We start from the raw sequence: 20,960 nt of genomic DNA, 5'->3' as shown, positions 1-20,960 counted from the left end.
TTGGTTTGGAAGCCTTTTGTGGTCTATGACAGCTGAAAACTAAGCAAACTAGGGTTTTCTTTGATCCTGATGGTTGTGCAGCAGTTCAAACTTCTCAAATGCAGAATTTGAGCTGTTTGCTCTCCCAGTGCCCTAGAGCATTGGTTTGGGAATATTTATGCCACAGGTGGTGTTATGGTCCTGTTAAGTCAATGACTCTGGATCAAATCTGGCCCCGTCTGTAAGGGGTTTGTGTGTTCACCCACTCTTCAGTGGAGGTGGCAGGTTAACAGGGGTTTGTGGGGGGGAAAATCGCAGGTGAATGAGGGGGAATGCACAGAGCTGGTGGGGTGAATAGGAGTGTGAGGCAGTTGTTGGCGAAGGAGAGTGTGTTGCAGGGATGTGTAGCTAAGGACTCACCATCCAATCTCAGACCAGAGTGAAACAGGATTCTTATCGTGCTCACAAATTCCTTCGTCACTCCTCAAACGATGATCAGTATTCTGACTCAAGCGTTTTCTGGCCTTGTGACGACAAGCGGGCCTAACGTTCCAATGGCAAATGAGGCAGGGAGGATGTTTCCTGTAATAGAGGTAGTAAAAGTTCCATTAGAGAGGAATACGTTGCCTTTAACTGATAACATGCGGTGGGGTCTCGGTACATTTGGTGATGTCTGGGATCTCTCTATCAATATAAAAAATGAAAATCAAGGCTGGGTCTCTCTGTGGGGGGGGGGGGGGGGGTATCTAATATTTGCTTGTCATAATCTAATTCATCCCAACTGGCAGTGCGGGCTTTGTTCCCCAAGGCATCCGTATTGGCTGTCCATGGACCATCTCTGTCCCAATGCAGTCCTCAGTGTCTCTTGCATTTAAATCAATGATGGCATCAGCACCTTTTGGCCAATTTTAGCTGTGTTTACTCAGTCAATCTGGCCAGTTTAGTTTTTCATTCAGTACTGGTGTCTGGGGTTAATGGGAGTAGTGGATGATTGATAATTCCTGAAATAATTCTTCATTCATCTTATTTTTTTTTTTATTATTTAATTTCACATATGCATTAAAAACTAATTTTTTATTTGAAATAACATCAAATGAATGCATAGTGATTTAAAAAATTAACCCCTTGTCTTGGGATGATGGTTTTGGGATGCTTGTGCCTGAGGTTTGTCTCTGAAGTGGACGCTGCTGATGGGTTGATCCCAGAATGGCGGGGGGGGGGGGAGGGGGGGTGTTTGTGGGCAAGGGCTGGTTTGGAGGAATTCTCTTGCTCTTGACTGCAAGAACCATTTCATTTAATTTTTCCTGATGTAAAGAAAAAAAGAAAAAACATCTGGATAGTATTTATAAAAATTTACCAAACCTTTCAAATAAAATCTAACATCTTAAATTTCTTGATTTTAGGAGTCGGAAGGTTCATGTTGAGCTTCCAAGTTACTGCCACACATTTTACCCCTAGAACAATTACAGCACAGAAACAGGTCATTTGGCCTTTCTCGTCTGCTCTGAACTAAATACTCTCCTCCAGTACCACCTCTCTGCATTCCCCACCCCTCCAATTTTCTCTTAAATGACAAAATGGACCCTGCTGCCACTATTTCTCCCGGAAGCTCACTCCACTCAGCCACCATTGAGTCAAGAAGTTCCCCCTCACGTTACTTCAAAACTTTTGCCTCTTAACTCAAGACCTCTTGTTTCAATCTCTCCCACTTGCAATGGAATTGCCTATCCACATCAACTCTATCCATCCTTCTTGTAATTTTAAATACTCTACCAAATCCCCTCTCGGCTTTCGAGTTGACAGGAATGCACTCATGGATGGTTGGATGAATTCTCTTGGGAAGAGTTCATAGTGGCTCAAAAGTGCTTGATTAGATGCAAGGAGAGCTGCCACTGAATGCTGCATTTATTTGGTTCTGGGTTTCGAAGGTACCTCAGCTGTCTCTCTTTTGTACTCGGTCCAAAAGACATTGCTGATCTTATTTGGAATTAGACCAGTTTCAATGAAGCAATGCTGAAGATTTTTGCTGGGGGGGGGGGGAATAAGCATTGCATTAAATTAAGCTGCGGCTGGTCATCCTTAAGTGTTGATCTGCAGTCCAAGTCTGGTGAGCTTTCTGGGATGGGCTAACGTTCCAGGCAACTCCTTCTTCACACAACAGGATTCAACATTTAATAGGACGGGGGGTGGGGGAATAATCTTGGGTTAAGTTCCATTTGTGTTTTAGTTCATAAAGCCCATTGGATTTTGACTTCTATCGGGAGCACAGTGGGATATGAACAACATTTCTTGTTGTTTTCAGAGTATATCTTTCCCCTGGTTTATAATTCTTTGTGTGAATCATTTTTTTACTCCTGTCCAAGTTAGTAACAGGAAACACTGTGGGAGTGGGACGCTGTTTCATCGCTGGTAAAGTCCAACAACTGGTGAAACATTGACATGATTGAAGCTCTCTTGAAGGCAGGTTTCCAATTACTGCAGGTAACTTTCAGTTCAAGATCTTTCACCCCATCTTCCTCACTCGTGCACAGTGTCACGGCCGTCAATGACGGAGGGAGGAAAGTTGGTTTGAAAATGAGCAAATTGTTTACGTCAGAGCCAAGTCTGAAACCACCTTTTATTGAATCAAGTGAGATGCAGGACTGGTCACGGTGGCTGCTGGGAAGCACATGCAGATAGCCTTGCCCACAAAGAATCTTTTGAGTCCTCATTCTCAACATAGGGTGGCAGTGTCCTAGGGTCTCCTTCTTTCGCCTCGTCTTCCTTAATCATCTGAAGCCTGATTTCTTTCCCCTCTCATTCAGCCTGCATTATTTTCTGCATCCTCTCCCTGTTACTCCCTTGCTTTCTATTCCCTTCATTTTCTCCCTCATCATTAATTTTAGCAAAGATGACTGGCTTGGTTTAGTCTGTAACATGTTTGAGTTTCAAGTGGAACATTTAACGTGGGCTCAGTGCTGTTTTGAAATATTAGCAGAACAGAGGATGACACCAGTCACTAATGGATAGAAGAGAAAAAGATCCCCCTCTCTCTGGTAAGGTCGTGGGCAAGAGACCTAAGAGAGGAACAAGTCTGAATAAACATCTTTCCTGATTAACTGTGTCCGGTGCATTGATTGAGTGGTGCTGTTGCAGCAGACCCCACTCTTATCCATAATTGATTGGAAACTAATCTATGGTCACTGGACCCAAAATGTTCACATACACGTTTTACCTCTCCAACTATTACAGCATCGAAATAGGCCAACTTTGCCCTTCGAGTCCACGCCGAACACTTTGTCCTACCTAATCCCATTGACCTACACTCGCCCCTTGACCCTCCATTCCTTTCCTGTCCAAATACATATCCAACTTCTCCTTAAGAGCTAATATTGAGCCTGCCTCCTCCACTTCATCTGCAAGTCCATTCCACACACCCACCACTCTGAGTGAAAGTCCCCCCTCACATTTCCTCTAAACTTCTGCCCCTTTCTCTCAACCCACCTCAAATCTATACCCCAATAATTTTAAATACCTCAACCCAATCCAACCTCAACCTTTTATGCTCCGCAGAATAAAAATCTTGCTTAACCTTTCCCTATAACTTAGACCTGTGGTTTTCAAAATGCTCCCAAACTCAAGTTCCACTTGAAGCAATCCCTACACCAGAAGTGCTCTGTGATTAGTCAGGGATTGATTCAGGTGCAATGAAAGGAACCACCTACATCCTACAGGATGGAGCGCCAGAATAGCGTACATAGTTGAAGAAATTAAATTCCAAGACTTTGCTCTGCAAAGTGTTTCAACTTCAAAAGTACAGCCCCTCATGCCCAATCCCGGGAATTTACTGGGACAGGGTCCAGTGGAAAAGGGACACTGTCCAAATGCCAGTGTCAAATGATGTCATTTCACGCCACCTCTAACCCTACTCATATCCTCGGCGTTTGCCGATGTCGGCCTGATGGTAAAACCAGTGGAACAGAGACAGCAGAGAATCACCTGTTTCCAGTCGAAGGCAGAACACTCCGCTCCCCGGGGATGAGTTGTGTTCAGTGGAAAAGCAATCTTGTGTCCCAGTGGAAATGGCACCAAGGGCTTCCTAACCTGAGACACTGCATGGCCAATGAACTGGGATTCCCGTGGAAAAAGGGTTTCAGACAGCTTTGTAAAATCTGCATGCAGTGCTTCAACCGAAATGAAGGCCAATGGGATGATGAGCTTCATTAAACTTTTCTACGTGGTCGTGCGTGAAAGTGAGGCCATTTTGGCAAGAAAGCGCAGAAAAATTAACCACGATCACAGGAGTGGCCTCCACGTGATACCTGGAGCAATATCTTCATGGAAACAAGCGACAACTTGACCAAATATCTAATCTCATTTATAAAAATAGCACTGGCCTTCGCGAAAAGATGTATCACGATCAACTGGATGTCCGATAGCACGCTGGGCTGTGGAAATGAACTGCTGTTACCTACGGGAAAAAAAAATCACATAAACGTGACCCTTTGGTAAAGGTCTGTCAACTGTACTTGGACCACATAGGGGCCCAGACACTAATATAAATGAACAATAAAAGGGGATGAATGTAACCATTATATAGACCAAAACCAAGTTTCCCCAACTGGACTCATCTACTTGTAATCTCTGAAAATGTGGATATGAAAACAAACTGCAATAGAGAGAGAAAAAATTCAAAGTGCAAAAGGAAGAGTCTTTAAATGGGTCCCTGAATGTGTGTTGAGTCTGGTGGTGAAGGGGAAGCAGCTGTTCCTGAACCCGGCTATACCTCTTTCCTGATGGGAGCAGTGAGAACAGAGCGGGTGATGTGGATCCTTGATTGCTGCTGCTCTCTGACAGCAGTGTTCCCTGCAAATGTTCTCAATGGTGGAGGGTTTTTACCTAAGATATCCTGGGTGGTGTCTTAACTTTTGCAGAGCTTTTTGCTCAGGGGTATTGGTGTCACAAGACAACTGATCAAACCTACTACAAACTGAACCTTTCACCCCTCACACCCGTAAACCCACTATTTTTCTTGCATCAATGTCCCTGTCTAAATGTTAAAGGTCCCTATTATTCCAGACTACACCATCCTGCCCGGCCATGCACTCCAGGCACCCGCAGCCTTCTGCACGTTCTCTTTCTACAAGTCCTTCAGCAGCCTTGTGTTTCCTCAGCACTGCCTGCTCCTCCACCAAGCTCTGCCTCAAATCCATTCACTCTATGAGCTTCCTGCATCACTCCAGAGAAAAGCCCAAGGTTTCTCTCTGGATATTGCATTTACTTCATTCTGATGGGCTGAATTCCTGCAGCTTCCCAATCAAACATCTGCAATCGCCTTTAAATTGTGCCCCTCTGCACAGATTTGTGCCACCTGCTTTTAAGCAGGTTAAATCCTATGGGCATTCTGACAGTATCCTTCCACTCTCTCTCTCTCTCTCTCTCTACCAGTGGATCTAAATCCTTCTGCCCAAATTGTTGCTTGGTCTGGGCTTCTGTCCTTTTGCCTGGATTCTCATCCTCTGCTATTTCAGTCTGAACCTTGCCGTCAGCCCGAGGAATAAAACCGAGGGGATATGGATTGGAATTCTTTCTGGCTAGAGCATCTCAAACACTGCTCTCATCCTCGTGTGTGCACAGCTAGAGACAAGAACAAATCTTGTCCTTAGTCACTGTGAAATCCATCTCCAGGATGCTGGCACTTTATTCCTGTGTGTTTTTTTTTGAACCTTGCTTAGTGCTAGTTTTTCCTTTTGATTTGAACATAACAATATATGTGAACGCACTTTCCAAATGGTTTTACAATGTAAACAATATTTTAAAGAAAAATCTGAAGACTTCACCATCTGAGATGCAGATTCTAATCTGTGGCTTCGGCGGGTCCGCGCCAAGGGGTATTTGGATTATTTTAAAGAGGACCGTCTTCCAATGTCTGCAGTGGAACTGGGAGAAAGAGGGTTGGGCTGTCGGTGTCATAGTTAATGACGTCTCATTACAGAACTGAAAGCTTACAGTGTGTGGTGAACTGATATTCTCGTCCCACTGACCAGCACCCCTTCCTGCTCATTCCCATCCATGGGGCCGGGACTCACTCACCCTCACGGGTCCCCCTCACACTCGCAGTTCTCCGATCCCCTCAACCACACGGATCCCCTAAACCACGCGGGTTCCCACCCCCACCTTCAGCCTCGCAGGTGCCCTCAGCCTTCTGGGTCCACGTCCCGGTCCCCCCCTCCGCCCTCTGGGTCCCCGTACCTCCTCAACCTTCTGGGTCCCCGTCCCCTTCCCCCCTCAGCCTTCTGGGTCCCCACTTCCCCTCAGCCTTCTGGGTCCCCGTCAGCCATCTGGGTCCCTGTCCTCTCTCAGCTTTTTGGGTCCCCGTCCCCCCTAACCTTTCTGGGTCCTGATCACCCTCACCCTTCTGGGTCCTGATCACCCTCACCCTTCTGGGTCCTGATCACCCTCACCCTTCTGGGTCCTGATCACCCTCACCCTTCTGGGTCCTGATCACCCTCACCCTTCTGTGTCCTGATCACCATTACCCTTCTGGGTCCTCATTCCCCTCACCCTTCTGGTTCCACGAGTACCTCAGCCTTGCGTGTCCCTCAACCTTCTGGATACCCGTCCCCCTCAGCCTCGCAGGATCCCCGCCCCCCACAGCCTTGCATGTCCCTCACTCCTCTTGCAGATATCCCACACCCCTCTGGCGGGTCCCCCTCACCCTTCTGGGTCCCCGAACCCCTCACCCTTCTGGGTCCCCGACCCCCTCACCCTTCTGGGTCCCCGACCCCCTCACCCTTCTGGGTCCCCGACCCCCTCACCCTTCTGCGTCCCTCTCCCCCCTCTGCCTCGCGGGCCCCGAGCCCCCTCAGCCTCGCGGATCCCCCTCCCCCCCACAGCCTCACGGACCCCGACCCCCCCCCCCTTAAGCCTCGCGGGTCCCCGACTACCACACACCCTAACGCCACCCCGACCCAAACTTCCTCACGGTACCCCGGCCCCACCTCACAACCATCCCCCTGCCCGTTCCCCTCCGAGCTCCGGCCGCTCCAGACCCAAAGGGCGACCCGTGGAAACTCCGTCCTCCCTGGTCTCGCTCCCAAAATGCCCCGATTCCCGCCCGTGAGGAACCGACACGAACCTCTCTCCCCCTCCCGCTCGCGACCAACTCCTCCAAAGGCGGGAAAGATCAACAACATGGCAGGCACCAGGGGTCGCTCTCGCGAGAGCTTGATCCACCCCTCCTCGGGATCTCCTCTCCACCACCCCGAGCCCCTGGATGGAGCCCCAGGGCTCGAGGTCCAGCCCTTTGGAGCCCCCTCTCTCCTGAGAACCTCGTCCCACTGGGGAAGGGTCCGAGAGCTGGCTCGGGCCTCCAGTCCATCTCCCCTTCAGGCTGCACATTTCCACACCAGGATCTGCCCCACATTCCCCCCCAAGATTCCAGTCCATCCCACCTCCACCACCTTGGCCCAAAGCTCATTCCACGTTCCCACCCCCCTCTGAGGGAAGAAAATCCCCCTTCAATCTCAATCCATGTCCTCCTCTTTGAATCTCTCCCACTCTCCTTGGAAACAGCCTGTCCCCATGGACACGATCCGTCCCCCCTCACAATTTTCAAATCTTCCTCAATCTTCGACGCTCCAGGGAATAAAGTCCCAGCCTGTCCAACCTTCCCCTGGAACTCAAACCCCGAAAGCCAGACCACCTTCTTGTCACTCTCCTCGACGCGCTGTCTCATTCCTATCCTTCCTCTCCTCCGGCCACCCAAACGGCACACAATGTTCCCAAGTTGGCCTCACCCATGCCTCGTCCAACTTCCTCGTGGCCTCCCACCTCCTGCACTCAATCCTCTCACTTCTGAAGGCCAAAATACCAGAAGCTTTCTTCACTCCCCCCCACCCCCCCCCATCTCTACAAGGGACTCCACTTTTGGGCAGTTCTGTACCACAGTTCCTCAATCCCTTTGTTTGACAACACTCCTCAATGGTCTGCCATTTAACATTCAAACTCTTACGTTTTAAGAATCAATTGCAGAGATCCATGGATGTGGGAAGTCAGGAGGGTTAGGGACTGGGTGCAGGTCGATGAAACTGGCAGAATGATATTTCACCATGGACGAGAAGGGCCGAAGGGTCCCTTTTCTTTGCTGTGGGGTTTCTAGGGTAGAGTTCACACCATTCTCAGGAAGGAGGATGAGCAGACAGATGTCATGGTCCACGGGTAGGAAAGGTGATGAGATCCTGCCAGGAGAGATGAGGGAGTTAAGTGCACAACCAAGGGGTCTCTCTCTGTCAGTCTGTGTGTGTCTCTATCTCTCTGTGTCTCTCTCTCTCTCTGTCTGTGTCTCTCTGTCTGTGTCTCTGTCTGTCTGTGTCTCTGTCTGTCTGTGTCTCTCTCTCTGTCTGTGTCTCTCTCTCTGTCTGTGTCTCTCTCTCTATCTGTGTCTCTCTTTGTGTCACTCTGTGTCTCTCTGTGTGTGTCTCTGTGTCTGTGTGTCTCTCTCTGTCTGTGTGTCTCTCTCTGTCTGTGTGTGTCTGTCTGTGTGTGTCTCTGTGTGTGTATGTCTGTGACTCTCTCTCTCTGTCTCTCTCTGTCTGTGTCTCTCTCTCTGTCTCTCTCTCGCTGTCAGTGTCTCTTTCTCTGTCTGTATGTGTCTCTCTGTGTGTCTGTGTCTGTATATCTGTCTCTCTTTGTCTATATATCTGTCTCTCTGTGTCTGTGTGTGAGTGTGTCTGTCTGTCTGGGTATGTGTGTGTGTCTCTCTCTGTCTGTGTCTCTGTATCTGTGTCTGTCTCTGTGTCTGTCTCTGTGTGTGTGTGTCTCTCTCTGTCTGTGTGTCTCTCTCTGTCTGTGTGTCTCTCTCTGTCTGTGTGTCTCTCTCTCGCTGTCAGTCTCTCTCTCTCTGTCTGTATGTGTCTCTCTGTGTGTCTGTGTCGGTATATCTGTCTCTCTGTGTCTATATATCTGTCTCTCTGTGTCTATATATCTGTCTCTCTGTGTCTCTGTGTGAGTGTGTCTGTCTGTCTGGGTATGTGTGTGTGTCTCTCTGTCTGTGTCTCTGTCTCTGTGTCTGTCTCAGTGTGTGTGTGTCTCTCTGTGTCTGTGTCTCTCTCTGTGTCTGTGTGTCTGTGTGTGTGTGTGTCTGTGTGTGTGTGTGTTTCTCTGTCTGTGTCTCTCTGTCTGTGTCTCTCTGTCTGTTTCTCTGTGTCCATGTCTCTCTCTCTATCTCTCTCTCTCTGTCTGTGTCTCTCTCTGTGTGGGTCTGTGTGTGTGTGTCTCTCTCTCTCTCTCTGTGTGTCTCTCTCTCTGTCTGTTTGTGTGTCTTTCTCTCTCTGTGTGTGTCACTGTCTGTGTGTGTCTTTCTGTCTCTCCCTCTGTGTCTCAATGTGTGACTCTCTCTGTGTCTGTATGTGTGTGTGTCTCTCTCTCTCTCTGTGTGTGTGTGTGTGTGTGTGTGTGTGTCTCTCTGTGTCGTGTGTGTGTGTTGTCTCTCTGTGTCGTGTGTGTGTGTGTCTCTCTCTGTCTCTATGTGTGTCTCTCTGTCTCTGTGTATCTCTCTCTCCATCTGTGTGTGTCTCTCTATCTGTCTGTGTGTGTCTGTGTGTGTATCCGTCTGTGTGTGTCTCTCTGTCTCTCTCTCGCTGTCAGAGTCTCTCTCTGTCTCTTCCTGTGTGTGTCTGTGTGTGTGTGTGTGTGTGTGTGTCTGTGTGTGTGTGTCTGTCTGTCTGGGTATGTGTGTCGCTCTCTATCAGTGTCTCTAATATTTGCTTATTCATTACCCACCATTATCCATCCCGACTGGTGGTGCGGGCTTTGTTCCCCAAGGCGTCCGTATTGGCTGTCCATGGACCATCTCTGCCCCAACGCATTCCTCGGTGTCACCTGCATTAAAATCAAGGTGGCATCAGCACCTTTTTGGGAACTTTTAGCCGTATTTCCTCAGTTGTTCTGGCCAGTTTTGTGTTTCGTTCACACATTCCTGCTGCCTGGGGTTCACGGCACTCGTGGAAAATCGCCAGTTCCTGAAACAATTCTTCATTTATCTTATTTGTAACATTTTTACATTTAATTTAACATATGCATTAAAAAACTTAAATTTCTTATTTGAAAATAAGATAAAATTAATGCATAGTGATTTAAAAAGTAACCCCTCTCACAGCTGCCCAATAGAAAACAATAAAGAGAGGAAACATCTAGATAGCATTCATAAAAATTGAGCAAAACTCTCAAATAAAATCTTGCTTTTCTTGGTTTTAGGAGTCAGAAAGTTCGTGTTGGGTGATTACAACTTAATTCCTACAATTGGTAAATACACATCCCAAATCTTCAAAAGAGAAATTCAAATTTGTTCCGTGAATTCAATGTAATTATTTCAAATGGGATACAACGGCCTATTTCAGTGTGGCTATCGACCCATTCCCAAATACGCATCGGACTTCCAAGTTACTGCCACACATTTTAACCCTATAACAATTACAGCACAGAAACAGGTCATTTGGCCCTTCTTGTCTGCACTGAACGAAATACTCTCCTCTCGTACCACCTCTCAGCATTACCCTCCCCTCCAATTTTCCCTGAAATGACAAAATGGACCCTGCCGCCACTACTTTTCCCGGAAGCTCACTCCACTCAGCCACCACTCTGAGTAAAGAAGTTCCCCCTCATGTTACTTCCAAACTTTTACCTCCTGTTTCAATCCCTGCTCCCCGCAATGAAAAAAGTCTATCCACATCAACTCGTTCTATCCTCCTAGTAATTTTAAAGACTTCGATCAAATCCCCTCTCAACCATCTACAATCCAAAGAATAAAGACTTCATTTGCTCAATCTTTCTTTGTAATCTAGTTGCTGATATCCAGGTAACATTGACGTAAATCTTCTCTGCACCCTCTCTACTTTATTGATAGCTTTCCTCTCATTTGGTGACCAGAACTGCACACAGTACTCACAAAAGAGCCTCACCAATATCTTGTCTAGTCTCAACCTCACTGCCCGACTCCTGTATTCTATGCGATGGTTGATCAAGGCCAGCTATTTGAACAGATTCTTTTCGAGGTACTCTCTGATTACCCTCCAATAATTTACCTATTTTGTCAGGCTCACCTGGTTTGCTTTTGAAGCCGTTTTTAAACAAGGGAACATTAGATTACATCCATTCCTCTGGCACCTCACCCGTGGATAAACAGGTTTTAAATATTTCTGTCAAAGCCCTTGCAATTTCTACTCTTCTTTCCCTCAAGGCCAAGGGAATATCTTGTCAGACCTCCATCCACCAACAGACAAAAATCAGCCATCACAAGGTGAAGGCAGGACAGTAGTCCCACCTCTCCAGCACGAGTCACCCCAGGATCAAGTCAGCACTGACTGCAAGAAGTTTCTACATCCTCTTGGTGTCTGTGTGGATTTCCTCCCACACTCCACAGCTCAAGGGGGCCGTAAGTTCATTGGCGATTTGGGAAGCTCAAGACCATGGGGTGGAAGTGCACATTCTGGACCTGGGGGCATCAATTCAATTCAACAGCACGGATGAACCTTTGGGCACGACCTGATCTTTTTCTGGTTTCAAACTCATTATTTTTGAAAATTGTATGTGCACCTCTAATGCAACACGACTGCTGCAAAACAGGCTTCTTGATGCATATCCATGACAAGAACTCGGGAGAATCTGATTTGGTTACTAGACTTTTGAACAGAACAGTGTCTGGACATTATATCCCTAAACTGAAACTTTATAGACATACAGAACAAAATGAGTGCAAAACAAGCTTGTGTCTCACCAATACCACAATTCACGGACACTTTTTAAGTTCTCAAGGGTGGCAGGAAACACAAAGAACAGACAAACTCCTTCCACACTGTCACTTTGAGAGCTTTGGACTCACCATGCTATAAATATTGCCAAGCCATCACTCTCTCTCCAAATCAATGACCAACAGTACTGGCTGAGTGATAGATTTGAGACATTTTACCCGCGATGTAGCAATCAGGCACAAGGAAAAGTGCTGCTTCCATTGTAAAGTATTTAGGAATCTCAGACCACAAACAACCTTCACCCCGAAAAACAAGCAATTCTCCACAATAAAACTAGGTTTCCTTCCTGTCTGCAAGCATCTGCTCTCTTGAGTCTGAATGGCACAACTGGGGAAACCGTTTCAAACCCATGACCTGAAACAGCATATTCTCTTCCCCTAATTGGAGCTGTCTTGCAATTGGCCACCACTGCCCGAGCAAGAATGAACTGGGAGATCTCACACTTGCTCCTTCACAGGTGAGACCTCCCTGTTCATTGGAGCTCCATATTATCCATCTTGCTCTATTTTGTTAACCTTAATCAAGTCTCCTCTCATTCTCCAACACTCCCATGAAAAATAAAAATCATGTATCCTGTAGTTCGCGAGTCCGGACACCAGGTGGTGGTATTATACCTAGATCTCTCTCTCTCTCCCTCGCTTCATGCATGCAGTACTCGGTGTGAACAGGCGGTGGCAGCACTTTACAGCCCTTGCAATCTGCTGCTTGGACAGGAGATGGTTGGTTTGCACCTCGTGGGCTCTTGCACCAAGATTGAAGATTTGGAGATTTCCCATTGATTTGCAGAGAACATACACGACATCACATCCAACCCTGAGATTCCCTTTTTCCTGTGGACACGGCCGAATTCCCACGAATGGATTGGGAAATCAATGTTCCCGGGTACACGTCCTATAGAAAAGACAGAAAGTTGGGAAGAGGGGGTGGAAAGACATTGAAACAGGTGGGTAGAGTCTGTTTGGATAGAATTAAGAAATTGTAAAGGCATGAGGACCATAATGGGGGTCATTTACAGGCCTCCGAAAAGTAGCTCAGATATCGGTGGCAGTATAAATCATGAATTAAGAGTGGCATGTCAAAGTGGTAGCAATACGGTAGTTATGGAGGACTTCAACATGAAGGTGGACTGGGATAATCAGACGGGGGCAGGAACACAAGAGAGTGAGTTTATTGAATGTCTACGAGATACTTTCTTGGAGCAGCTAGTGGAGGAACCTACCAGGGGGAAGTCGATTCTGGACTTGGACTTGGTGCTGTGCATCGACGCAGAGTAAAATGGAAAGATACACTAGCTGGAAGGACAACTGGGGAAAATGGCAGGTATTTTTGGACATTTTTTACAGGATTCAAGACAAATTTATTCTGAAGTGGAGGAAAGGCTCTAGGAGATGAAAATGGCAGCCGTGGCTAACTAATGAAATCAAGTGGACTATCAAATCCAAAGGGATTAAGTATAACATAGAGAAGCGGAGTGGGAAGTTAGAGGATTGGGAAACCTTCAAAGAGCATCAGAGGGAATTGAAGGAATATGGAGAAGTGTCGGGATACAAGATAAACGTAAATAAAAGTGAAGCAATGCCTATGAATAACGCGGATTTCTCAAAATTTAAGGAGGAATCCCCATTCAGATGGCAAACGCAGGCAATAAGATACCTAGGTGTGCAAATAAACAAAAATCTAGGCCAATTATATAAACTCAATTACAATCCACTAATGAAAAAATTACAGGACGATTTAGAGCATTGGAAAGAGCTACCACTAACACTGATAGGAAGGATAAACTGTATTAAAATGAACATTTTTCCAAGGATACTATACTTATTTCAGGCATTGCCAATACAACTGACAGAAAAATTCTTCAAAGAGTTAAAGAAAATAATAAGGAGATTTTTATGGAGAGGGGGGAAACCGAGGATAGCACTAGATAAATTAACAGAATGGTATAAACAAGGAGGCTTACAATTGCCAAACTTCAAAAATTATTATAGAGCCGCACAATTAAGGTACCTATCAGATTTTTATCAAACAAGGGAAAAACCAGACTGGACGAGACTAGAATTAGATAAAATAGGGGAAAAGATACCTGAACACATATTATATAAATGGGACGAAAAATTGGTACAACATAGAACTTCTCCAGTATTACACCATCTCCTCAATATATGGAAGAAGATTCATGTAGAAAGAAATAAAATAAATTACCAAATACCAAAACTAATATTGACGCAAAATAAGCTACTCCCTTTTACAATAGACAACCTTGCCTTTAGAAAATGGGAAAAAAAAGGGATTAAAAGAATAGAAAATTGTTTTTCAGGAAGTAGATTCTTATCCTTTGAACAAATGAGAGATAAGTACAATATAACTGGAGATACAGCGCTGGCATATTACCAACTGAAAGATATAATATCTTTCCTACTTGAAAGATAAATTAGGAAGCAACTTGAGTTTACCAGAGGGAAGTAACCTTGAATATGTGATTACAGATACAATGTTAATCAAAAGATTTATAAAAAATATGTATATTAAACTGCAAGAAAAGGAGAATGAGGAAACAAATGGTAAAACTAAACAAAAATGGGAACAAGATTTAAATATAAAGATAAAAAAGGAAACATGGGAGAAGTTATGCTCTGGAACGATGAGAAATACAATAAATACGAGGCTGCGTATGATACAATATAATTGGTTACACAGACTATACATTACACCGCAAAAGTTAAATAAATGGGACCCAACAGTATCTGATAGATGTTTTCGATGTAAAAAAGAAAGGGGAACAACAATTCATACAATCTGGACATGTGAGAGAGTAGAAAAATTTTGGGATGATCTCAATCAGATATTAAATAAAATAACAGAAAACAATATACCAAAGAATCCAGAGATCTTTCTCCTAAGTAACATAAAAAATAAAGAATTTGGAATTGACTTGGAAGATGCACAAAAAAGATTTGTCAAGATAGCCCTAGCCGTAGCAAAAAAATGTATTATGTCAACCTGGAAATTGGAAGATAATTTGAAAATACAACAATGGTATATAGAAATGAATAAATGTATTCCATTAGAAAAAATAACATATAGTTTAAGAAATAATATTGAAATATTCGAACAAGTATGGGAGCCTTACATTAAATACAATAGCGAAAACCTACCGGGAACAAACATTACCTAAGTTGATGGAAGGAGAAGAAAAGAAAAGAATGGACTCAGTAGAATTTCTGGTGTATTTTTGTTGAATGACAACATTGTCTAACTGAATTAATGCAACCTATATTGTATACCTAAAATGGATGAGAGGGGGGGGGGGGTGGGGGGGGTGGCTTGGGAGGAGGGAGGGGGGAGGGAGAAAAAAGTCACTGTAAATGTGTGGAAAAGAAAAAGTGTATATCATGGCTATTGTGATTTATGGTGTGAAAAATAAAAAATTTAAAAAAAAAAGAGCATCAGAGGGTAACTAAGAAAGTCATAAGAGAGGGGAAAATGAAGTACGAGAGGAAATTAGCAAATAATATCATGGAGGATAGCAAAAGCTTTTTTAAATATGTGAAGAGGAAGAAATTGGTTCAGTCTAAAATTGCTCCATTAAGAATGGAAAAGGCTGGAATTATTACCGGAAACAAGGAGATGGCTGAGGAATTTAACAAATACTTTGCATCGGTCTTCAGCAAGGAGGATAAAGGTTATGGTCAGTTAGGGGGTAGTGGTCATGCGGTATCAAGAGACTTGGGGAACTTTCCTGGGGAAGTAGGGGATCTAATGGATATCCGGATCTAGAAGCAGGAGGTTGTGAGTAAATTGTTGGGACTGAGGGCTGTTAAAACCCCAGGGCCTGATGGGCTGCATCCCAGAAGTTGCTATGGAAATTGTGGAGGCACTGGTCGACATTTTCCAAAGTTCCATAGATTCGGGGGAGGTCCCTGAGGATTGGAGAGTGGCTGATGTGGTGCCGATTTTTAAGAGGGGAGGGAGGGAGAAAACGGGAAATTATAGACCGGTCAGCCTGACGTCAGTGGTGGGGAAGATATTGGAATCTATCATAAAAGGAGTCATAGCAGAACACTTAGGCAGAAATAATAGTATAAGGGCTAGTCAGCATGGATTCCTTAAGGGTAAGTCATGCTTGACTAACCTTCTGGAATTTTTCGAGGATGTGACAAAGAGGGTGGACTTGGGAGAGCCAGTGGATGTGGTGTATTTGGACTTCCAGAAAGCCTTTGATAAGGTACCGCACGGGAGACTAGTGGGCAAGATCAGGGAGCATGGAATGGGAGGTAAGGTGCTGACATGGATAGGAAATTGGTTAAGAAATAGGAAACAAAGGGTTGGAGTAAGCCGGTCCTTTTCAGGATGGCAGGATGTGACGAGTGGAGTGCCGCAGGGATCGGTATTGGGTCCTCAGTTGTTTGTAATTTATGTAAATGATTTGGATGAGGGGATTATTAATAACATGAGCAAATTTGCAGATGACACTAAACTGGGTGGAGGTGTGGGGTGTGAGGAGGATGTCAGGAAAATGCAGAGGGACTTGAACAGGTTGGGGGTGTGGGCTGCTGAATGGAAGATGACGTTCAATGTGAGCAAATGTGAGGTTATCCATTTTGGGGTCAATAATAGGAAAGCTGAGTATTATTTAAATGGAGACAAGCTAGGGAGTGGGGAGGTGCAAATGGATCTGGATGTACTTGTTCACCGGTCACTGAAGGCTAACGTGCAGGTTCAGAACGCTGTGAAGAAGGCAAATGGCATGTTGGCTTTCATAAAGAGGGGATTGGAGTATAGGAACAGAGACGCCCTTCTGCAGTTGTACAGGGCACTGGTGAGACCCCACCTGGAGTATTGCGTCCAGTTCTGGTCTCCAGTTTTGAGGAAGGACATACTAGCTATAGAGGGTGTGCAGCGCAGATTTACAAGGTTAGATCCAGTGATGGCGGGGTTGACATATGCTGAAAGGCTAGTGAAACTGGACTTGTATCCGATGGAGTTTAGAAGGATGAGGGGCGACATGATTGAGGTGTACAAAATTATCAGGGGGATGGACAGGGTGAAGTCGGATTACTTGTTCCCAGTGATGGGGGAGACGAGGACTAGAGGGCATAGTTTAAGAATACAGGGTAGGTCCTTTAGGACGGAGATGAGAAAACATTTTTTTACCCAGAGAAGTGTGAATCTGTGGAATGCTCTGCCACAGAGGGTGGTTGAGGCAGATTCGCTGATTATGTTCAAAAGAGAGTTAGGTAAGACTCGAGTGGGCAAAGGAGTTAAGGGTTATGGGGATAAGGCTGGAAAGGGGTACTGATAGTAGTGATCAGCCATGATCTGTGAAATGGCGGTCACTGAAGGCTCAACAGGCCGAAGGGCCTACTCCTGCTCCTATTGACTATTGAACCATTCCTCCAAGATCCCTCTGTTCCTCAATGCCCTCCCCTTCACTGCATACGTCTTGGTTATTCTTCCCAAAATAAAGTACCTCACACTTACCTACATTAAACTCCATCTGCCATCTTTCCAAACAGTCCAAATCCTTTTGTAGTCCATGAAAACCCTCCTCACTCTCCACAACTTGAAAATAAGCAAAATGTATTACGTTATGTTTAGCTTTTCTTTGAAAATTTTAATAAAATTTAATAGAATATTTCAGGAAAATGGGACGCCAGGCATCATTAATCTTTCTCTGTACGGCGTGGTCGTGCGTGAAAGTGTGGCCATTTTGGCCAAAAAAGCGCAGTAAAACGAACCGCGATCACAGGAGTGGCCTCCACAGTCGACCCGCAGCAATATCTTTGAGGTAATTTCATGGAAACAAGCGACAACTTAAGCAAATATCAAATCTCATTTATAAAAATGGCACTGGACTTGTCCTTTGACTGTTGGTTCCGTGATTAGACAGGGATGACTTAAAAGTGTGGTGGGGAAAGAAAGTGTTTGAAAACAATGAAATAACAAATGAAGGGCAGGGGAGTGGATGTGGGGTGTGTGGATTTTAGTGAGGCCTTTGACAGGATTGCCCAGGGTAGATTCATTCTGATAGTCATGAGGCAAAAGATCTGTGGAACCTTGGTTGTGTGGATTCAGAATTAGTTGGCCTGCAGAAAGAGGTTCTCAACCTTCATCTTCTCACTCACCTACCACCTTAAGTAATCTCTGAACATTAAGGGATTGCTTCATGTGGTAGGTGAGTGGGAAGGGAAGGTTGAGAATGACGGTTCTAGATTGTTCATATGATTATTTTAAAATAGGGTTTGAACTTTCTTTCCACCCACTTACCACTAAAAGTGGTATGTGAGTGGAAGGAAAAAGGTTGAGAACCATTGGTTTAGAACATTATATTTAAGGAATGAATATATGGGCTAGAACAACATCAAGGCCTGAAGGGCCTGTACTGTGCTGTGTTCTCTGGATCTGCTGATCAATGGCCAGGGTTACCCATCCAGTATGGACACTGCAACTGAGTAAGGCAAGAGGAAACTTCTTCAGTATTTCCAGCCCATCTGTAACCATGACCTAAACGTCAATATTGGTCTCAGCTCAGAAAAGAACGGGGAGGCCACAATTACAATTCAGAGGTTCAGAGATTGTGGTGGATTGAGAGACAGGATCGCCCAATAGGAACTTCTCTTATTTTTTATCATTGAGCCCATGGTAAAACCTTCATTTCACTTCAAGTCATACTTTCCAAGAATATGTCGACAACATTGAGGACCAGCTGTAGGCCCTGGTGGGTTCACCTTCAAGTCCCAGCAACAACCTAACCAATCTCTGCACTCCTTCAATCACATGGATTCTGCAATTTGGTGACTTGGTCCTCCAAATATGAACCAGCTAAAGCAACCTGTAAAAATCCCGTTTAATCCAAATATTTTTAGTCTCTTCCAGGAAAAATATTCTCGGATCCATTGGGAGTGTTCAAAATTTTAATTTTGGACCAAAATGTATATATTTTGGACAAACCCAAGTAGAATATATAAACATAGAAAAATAGGTGCAGGATTCGGCCATTTGGCCCTTCAAACCTACCCTGCCATTCAATACGATCATGGCTGATCAGTACCCAGTTCCTGCCTTCTCTCCATACCTCCTGATCCCCTTAGCCACAAGGGCCAATTCTAACCTACTCTTGAACATTGACAAGGAACCAGCCTCAACTACTTTCTGTAGCAAAGAATTCCATAGATCCATCATCCTCCAAGAGAGGAAATCTTTCCTCATCTCGGTCCTGAAAACCTTCCCCCAATGCCTGAAGAGGGCGCATAAAATCAGTGAACTGGTGCGGACTCGAAAGGCCAACATGGCCTGTTTCCGCTCCGTAAATGGTTATATGGTTATAGTATGGTTATCCTTAAACTGTAACCCCTGGTTCTGTATTTCCCAGCATTGCAAACAACCTACCCGCATCTAGTCTGTCTAAACCCTTTAGAATTTTGTTTCTATAAGATCCCCCTTCAATTTCCTAAATTCCAGAGAATACAAGCCTAGTCTTTCCAACCTTTCTTCATCTGCAAGTCCTTCCATCCCTGGTATCAGTCTAGTGAATCTTCTCTGCACCCACTCCACGGCGAGGATGTCCTTCCTCGGATTAAAGAGGCCAAAATGGCACGCAGTACTCCAGGTGTGGTCTCACCAAGGCCGTGTACGGCTGCAGCAGGATCTCTGTACTCAAATCCTATTGCTATGAATGCCTTCCTCACCGCCTGTTGGACCTGCACGCCCACTTTCAACGACTGATGCACAGCAACACCCAAGTCTCTCTGCATTTCCTGAACAGATACCGTTGAGGTAATAGTCCTCTTTCCTGTTCTTGCCTCCAAAGTGGTTCACCTCACATTTATCCACACAAAAAGAACCTACTTTATTACATGCAAGACAAATCTGATAATGTCAAATTAAATTTATTTTAATTGGGTGTCAAGTATAATCGATGTAAAAAAGATTATATTGTACCAGTCTCGACCTGACATTAATAATTTTAGTTGTACTTAATCATTTTCATATTTTAACTTTCAAATCAGATTCCCATTTTAATCTTGATTTATGAATTTCTAATTTAGGAGCTTTTTATCTGTACATTTCTGAAGTAACTCCATTAGTGATCACAGACAAAGGAACAGAACCAGGCCACTAGGCCCATCGAGTCTGTTCCATAAATCTACACTAAGCTACTCTACACTAGTTCTCATTTTTGGCCTTTCCCCCATAATCCCTTGATGCCCTCACTAATGAGATATTTGTCGTTCTTTTTAAAATACTCCCAGCGATCTGGCTTCCACTGCTGTATGCCGCAGTGAGTTCCACACATCCACGACCCTCTGGCTAAAGAAGTTCTTCCTGATCTCTTTTATACGGATAACCTCTCATTTTCAGACTATGAAGAGTATTCTGCCTGTTTAATATTTCCACTGGTAGACGAGGCTTGTATTATACGTTATCTTTTCCAATGGAATACAAGACCTCCTTTCTGAATGCCACCATTGAATACTCATCATTTTCTAGCCCCAGCTTAAGCCAATCTCAAAGAGCAATTTGAGACTCATCTAATTTTAATTCTAAACTCAATTTCTTCATATAACCCAATAAAAATACCTTAGGATCAAGTGAAAGTTTAAATTTTAATAAGTTCCTTGATTCTAACCCAGAAAGGTTTCACGTAATCAAGTCGTGTGCAAGAAAGAGCCAACTTGCTCATGGCACCTAAAGCACCGATTTACGTGAAACTCCACGAGTTCCACCTACCTACTTCCCTTGCCCATAACCCTCCCACCCCCTCGCATCCATGTACTCATATAACCTCATCTTAAATGACAGAATTGACCCTGGCGCAACTTCTTCCAGTAGATCATTCCACTCAGCCACCACTCTGAGTGAAGCATCCTCTTGTATTACTTCTCAAGTTTTGCCCCTTAACATATGACCCCTTGTTCCAATCTCTGCTCCCCTTAGGGGAAAGAGCCTATTCACAGCTACTCTATCTATTCCCTTGATAATTTTAAATACCTCTATCAAATCCCCGCTCAACCCTCTCTGCTCCACTGAATGAAGTTCCAGTCTACTCAATCTTTCTACGTATTCAAAATACCGCAATCCAGGCAACATTTTCGTCAAACTTCTTTGCACTCTCTCTACCTTATTGATATCCTTCCTATAATTTGGGGACCAGAAAGGCATACAATACTCCAAAGTTGGCCTCACCAACAC

This window comes from Narcine bancroftii, unplaced genomic scaffold (genome assembly GCF_036971445.1).
Source record: "Narcine bancroftii isolate sNarBan1 unplaced genomic scaffold, sNarBan1.hap1 Scaffold_294, whole genome shotgun sequence".
Classification (NCBI taxonomy): Eukaryota; Metazoa; Chordata; class Chondrichthyes; order Torpediniformes; family Narcinidae; genus Narcine; species Narcine bancroftii.
This window is presented reverse-complemented; position numbering follows the sequence as displayed.